Source organism: Ovis canadensis, chromosome 3 (genome assembly GCF_042477335.2).
Source record: "Ovis canadensis isolate MfBH-ARS-UI-01 breed Bighorn chromosome 3, ARS-UI_OviCan_v2, whole genome shotgun sequence".
NCBI classification, from domain to species: domain Eukaryota; kingdom Metazoa; phylum Chordata; class Mammalia; order Artiodactyla; family Bovidae; genus Ovis; species Ovis canadensis.
This window is the reverse complement of record NC_091247.1, coordinates 28,393,579-28,399,409: the sequence shown is the minus strand read 5'-3', so window position 1 is coordinate 28,399,409 and position 5,831 is coordinate 28,393,579. Positions and strand designations below refer to the sequence as shown.

At 48.9% G+C, this 5,831-nt stretch overlaps 1 long non-coding RNA gene across 1 annotated transcript; it reads right to left on the bottom strand.

Moving 5' to 3' along the window:
- Positions 1-3,333: 3,333 nt before the first annotated feature.
- Positions 3,334-4,805, bottom strand: LOC138438073 (uncharacterized). The gene is made up of 2 exons (XR_011256256.1): positions 4,599-4,805; positions 3,334-4,327 (listed from the first exon to the last, which is right to left on the bottom strand). It is a non-coding gene; the product is annotated as an uncharacterized lncRNA (long non-coding RNA).
- Between the last annotated feature and the right edge of the window lie 1,026 nt (positions 4,806-5,831).

Here is a 5,831-nt window from a genome sequence, read left to right as displayed (position 1 = left end):
GATGGATTCGATTTGGGAAATGAGGGATTGTAGTGGGTTAAATAGCATCCTCCCAAAACTCATGTCTACTAGGAACCTCAGAATGGGACCTTGTTTAGAATAGCATCTTTGCAGGTGTAATTAAAGTGGGGTTATAGCTCTAAGCCCCTTCATGGGCTCCTGGCACCTCTTCATGGTCTCCTGGCATCTCAAGGCAGAAAGAAGTAGGAAGGAAGAAGAGTCAGGTTAGCCCCATCTGTTGGATGTTTGTTTGTTTGTTTGTGTTTAACCAGGAGAGCTGAAATCCTCCCAGGAGGCTCTAACACACTCCCCTTATGTTAACTGGCCAGAACCGCCCTACGTGGCACTCTTAGGTGCTCCAACCAGAGGCTAAGAAAATAAGGAGCTCCCTTGTTAGCTGTGACAGCTGAATACGGCGATGAGGACAGTTGGGTCATCCACTCAACAGTCTGCCACGAGGACAATCACGACCTCAAGCCTTCTATCTGTCTACGCTTGGCTGCCTTTTAGAGTCACCCTCCCACCACCGTCCCTTCCCCTCCCCGCCACAGACCCCACCTTGCAAGGTAAGAAGACCAGATATTACTTATTCCTGCTTTACAGGTGAGGAAACAGGCCCAGCACTCACAAGGGATTTGTCCAGAGTCACGAAAAAATCCATGACCGGAGACAGCCCTCAAGCTTGGTTTCCTGGCTTCCAGCTCGGCCCATAGCACACCCAATACAATATATGAACCAGATGGTCTTCAGACAGGTCATTGTTTCTGGTGTGCAACCTTGCAGAGAGACTGGCATGACTGTGAGTGAGCTCCTAACTGCGTTTTAGCAGACACTCTGCCACAATCCTCCTTTCAACAGAGGGTATATAGTCAAGGCATCTCCTTTCGCTTGATGGGCTAATTGCTCAATTGAATTAGTGCAAATTCCTGCTGTCTCTGAGAGTTGAGTTGTCTATAAAATAGGCTCTCTTGGCAGGTCCAAAAGGCCAAGACAGGAGAGGCAGAAGCAAAGAACACGTGTACCCTCTGCCTTGGCTGCTGAAGTCTGGTGCTCAGGTCACGTCAACACTTGTATGTGTTCCTGGATGGCAGGATGGGCCCAAAGTGTGGTTGGTGCCAATACCCAACTGGTCCAAGCTACCCACACATGTTGCTGGGCCAAGACGAGCAAGGAGTTCAGAGGCAGATAGGGTGGGGAGAAGGGTGAAGCTTCTGTTCAGCCTGCCAGAACACAGATGGCATCTGGGCCTCATTCTCCCCATCCAGCCCTCCATCCCAGCCTGACCAGCAAAGCTTCTCTGCCTTAGGTCAAGAAAGGATGCAAGACAAAGAGGACTAGAAATATATTCTCTAAATGTCTGCAGGGAACATGGTGCCTCATGCTGGCTCTAGCAGGAACAAGAAGTGGCTTATTTGTTTGTGGCATTGTGCAAAGACTGGCTGATTTGCGCCCTAAAAGACCATCCTGAAACTGACTGGGCTTGAGTTCAAGTGAAAAGAAAAATATCCCAGGGGGTGAATTGGACTGCACTGTTAAGTGTTAAGCAGTTCCTGTGTCCTGGGCACACAGTAGGACTATATTATCTACCCTCCTTTGCAGTTAGGTGCAGTCCATGTAACTAAGTTCTGATCAATGGAATAGCGTGTTTACCACTGATGTGCGGGGTTGCTTGTTCCAGCAATAAGCTAACAGCTGTGACCCTGGCATTTACCCTGCTCTGTGGGAGGCAGCATGTAGTGGAGGCTTTGGAATGAGGTATAGCTGGATTCATTCCTTGATTCTGCCGCTTACTAGCTGCTATTCTGCTGCTTGCTTACCTCAGGCAAGTTACTTAACCTCTCTGAACCTGTTTTGTTGTGGTTTACTCATTCAGTCGTGTCTGACTCTTGTGATCCCATGGACTGTAGTCCGCCAGGCTCCTCTGTCCGTGGGATTTTCCAGGCAAGAATACTGGGGTGGGTTGCTATTTCCTTCTTCACTGAACCTGTCCACCCATTTGAAAAGAGAAAATAATCCACCTACTTCCAAAGTGGTTGAAAGAACTTAGGTAATAAATATAAAGTTTTTAGCATAGGACCTGGCCCACAAACAAGCATATGAATGGTAACTGCTATCATTTTATTGAATTGAAAGCAGTTTAAAAGATTATTTTAAAACTTCTGACAGTTTAAAATTATATGATTTCTTTCATAAATACAATAGCTCCTGTCCCCCTTATTCACAGTTTCACTTTCCACAATCTCAGTTACCTGCAGTCAACCATGGTCCAAAAATATTAAATGGAAAATTCCAAAAATAAACAATTCATAAGTTGTAAATTGTGCGCCATTCTGAGTAAAGAATCTGCCTGCAATGCAGAAGATGCCCAAGAGAAGCAGGTTCGATCCCTGGTTTGGAAAGATCCCCTGGAGAAGGAAATGGCAACCCACTCCAGTATTCTTGCCTGGAGAATCCCATGGACAGAGAAGCCTGGTGGCCTACAGTCCATGGGGTTGCAACTGAGCACACACAAATCCAGTCGAGTGATGAAATCTCTTCAGTCCCAAGGCTGTCTGGCCCAGGAGGTGAATCATCCCTTTGTCTAGCTTATCCTGCCTCTTAATCACTAGCGGCACTGTGGGGTTATCAGATCAGCTGTCAGGGTATCTCAGTGCTGCTGTTTTGGTAACTCTTACTTTACTTAACAACGGCCCCAAAGCACGAGAGTAGTGATGCTGGCAATTCAGATATGCCAAATGGAAGTCATAAGTACTTCCTTTAAGAGAAAAGGGGACGTTCTCAACAAAAAAAGAAAACCATCGTATGCTGAGGTTGCTAAGATCTATGGGAAGAACGAATCTTCTGTTTGTGAAATTGTGAAGGAAGAAAGAGAAATTCGTGCCAGTTTTGCTGTCACACCTCAAACTGCAAAAGTTACAGCCACAGTGTGTGATAAGTGCTTAGTAAGGATGGAAAAGGCATTAAATTTGTACAATAAGACATTTTGAGAGAGAGACCACATTCACGTCACTCTTACTATTATTGTTGTAAGTATTCTATTTCATTGCTATTGCTGTTAACCTCTTACTGTGTATAATTTATAAATTAAACTTTATTATCAGTATGAGTGTATAGGAAATATGCAGGTGTGGGTGCTCACTGTCGTATCCAACTGTGTGATCCCATGGTCTATAGCCCATCAGGCTCCCCCGTCCATGGGATTCTCCAGGCAAGAATCCTGGAGTGGGTTGCCATTGCCTTCTCCAGGGTATCTTTCCAAACCAGGGATTGAACCCACATCTCTTGTGCATCTCCTGCATTGCAGGCAGCTTATTCACTCAGAATGGCACACAATTTACAACTTATGAATTGTTTATTTTTGGAATTTTTCTCCTCCAGGGGATCTTCCAACCCAGGGATTGAACCTGTGGCTCCTGCATTGACAGGAGGGTTCTTTACCACTGAGCCACCTGGGTAGGAAATATACCCTATAGTACACATAGGGTATACATATAGTATATATAGAGTTTGAGAAAAGCAGAGACTACTGTAGCATGAAAGGAAATTGGGAAACTGAGAGGGAAAAAAGAAAATGGTCACTCCCTTGAAATCCTGGACTAAGTGACCAGTCTGGGAATTAAAAAATAAATTGATTTTAGAAACAGCTTGTCCTGAGCTGTCCAGAGAAGCAGAGCAGGGAGCCTGGGTTCTAGCTGGACTGAGAGCAGCCTGACCCCAGCCAGCCCCATGTTGTGGGTGGTGGGGCTGCCAGACACTGCAGTGAGCAGCCAAGGCTGCAGGGACTGGCTCTTCCGGACAGGGGGACGTCAACTCTCTGGACCGAATCCTCCCAATCTTGACTTCAGAACAGCTCTGGTTGGACACCAGGAGATGCCTGGCCACTTGGAGAAATGGCTGACTCCAGGTCCAAGGAGAAAAATGTATGAAAGCCTAAAGCTTCTTGCCATACCAAAACCCAAAACTCCTGAGATCATGTCAGAAGGATCTTGAATCAGCTCCCACCAGGTAAGAAGGGGACAATTTGAACATAGTTGGGAAAATAACCACAGCAGATCAAAGTGCACCCGACAGGCTTAACTCCCCGAGCTGCCATGGCTGGTGGCCTGATCAAGGACTGCTGTGGGTCTTGAGACACCAGGAGCCATGGTTGAGTGCAGGGACCTTCATCATGACTCAGGAATAGAGTCACTCAGATAGCTGCTCCATGATGTCTAATCTTCATGATACCAGCAGGAAGATTCCTCACTGTTCCCGGAAGACGTTTCCACTAGACTTGTCAGATAACCCTTGTCAGGTTCTTCAGGACTTTGGGGAGTCCAGTGAGCTCCTAGAAGGGGAAGGGGTAGTCTTAAACAAATTGTGGGTCCAGGACAGAGGACAGAGGAGAACAGCACCATCCTCCCCCTCAAATCCTACATCCTCTGCCCAAGCCCTGAGTCTTCCATCTTCCAGTGCTCCCCTCTCTCCACAGTCACCACCCACTCCTTTGTCCAGTCCCTGATGGCCGCCACCTGGACCATTGGACAGCCTCCAGTGTGTGCATTCCATCCCCCATCCCTCCATCCGGAGGCAGACATGCTTCCCGATCTTGTTCTTACCCTGCTCAAAACCTTGCAGCGTTTGCTCAGCGCTCACCCTATTACAGCAGCACCTTCTTGAAGAAAGATTTATGCTTTAAATGACAAATCCATCCAAACAAAGAACGTGTCCTCCTTTCAGTCCCGTGAACACCAGCCACAATGCCACCTCTGCCCTTCTGCTCCTATTGTCCTTCACCTCCTGAGACACCCTCCCCCACTGCACCTGCTCACACCTCGGGCAGGGGGAAGGCTGAGTACCCTGTGTCTCCAGCCAGAGACAGCAGACTGGCCAGGGAGCAGGAGTAGGAGGTGGTCTGCCAGGCTGAAGGAGGGAGAGGCCACAATCAGACCCATTCTGGGCTCTGCAGCTGCTGTCATCCGCAACTGCGCTGGTTGCCTGGCCAAGGAATGTCCCCAGAAGCCTCCTTCCTCCTGCCACCCAGCAAATGGCACACAGAGAGGCAGCGGCTCCTTTGAGCTCTCAGCCACCTCTCCCCACCACCTCGAGCTGCCCTCCTGAACCATCTCTACCACCCAAAACCTGCTCCAGCAAGTGGGGGATCTAGAAGCCCATACAGTTCCAGAAGGCCAAGACAAATAGTCCTGCTGTAGAAAACAGCATTCCGAGTGCAGAAATTGACAGACGCCGTGATCACATTTCAGAGCAGTTCAATACTTCCTGAAGCATAAGCTCCCGTCACCAGAGAAGGGAAGTGTCTGTGCCAGGCATTTGACGAGTTCCCAAGGAAGCCATCAAGGGCACAAAGCTGCCTGGCAGCAACCTGTTTCTGAGCCAGGCACCGCCTGAGACATCCTTGAGCTTCCAGGTGACCCCAGAGCAGTGCTCGAGGCCCTGGCCCGCCCTGTCTCCCAGGGGGAGCACAGAAAGGCAGCAGGCTTGGTCTGCTCTTTTGGTTACAACCTGAGTGCAGCTAGGCAGCCACTTCATCCTCAAGAAGCTGAACGAGGCTAGGAAGCGAGGGAGAGAGAAGGCTCAGTACAATCTGTCTCCCTGAACACCCCCCTCCCCCAACCCCGCTCCATTCTAGAAGGGACTCACTCACCCCGGAGCCTCGCCTCGCACTGTGCCTGCAGCGCGGGTCACCAGGAGTATCAGCCGGACAGTAAAGGGATTAGCGTGTCCATCCCAGGGCAGTGAGTTACCAGGCAACAAACAACTAGCTCCTCAACCACAGAACACTAGAGATCAGGAATTACCAGTTGTTGCTCCAGTGAATACCAAAATGCCCC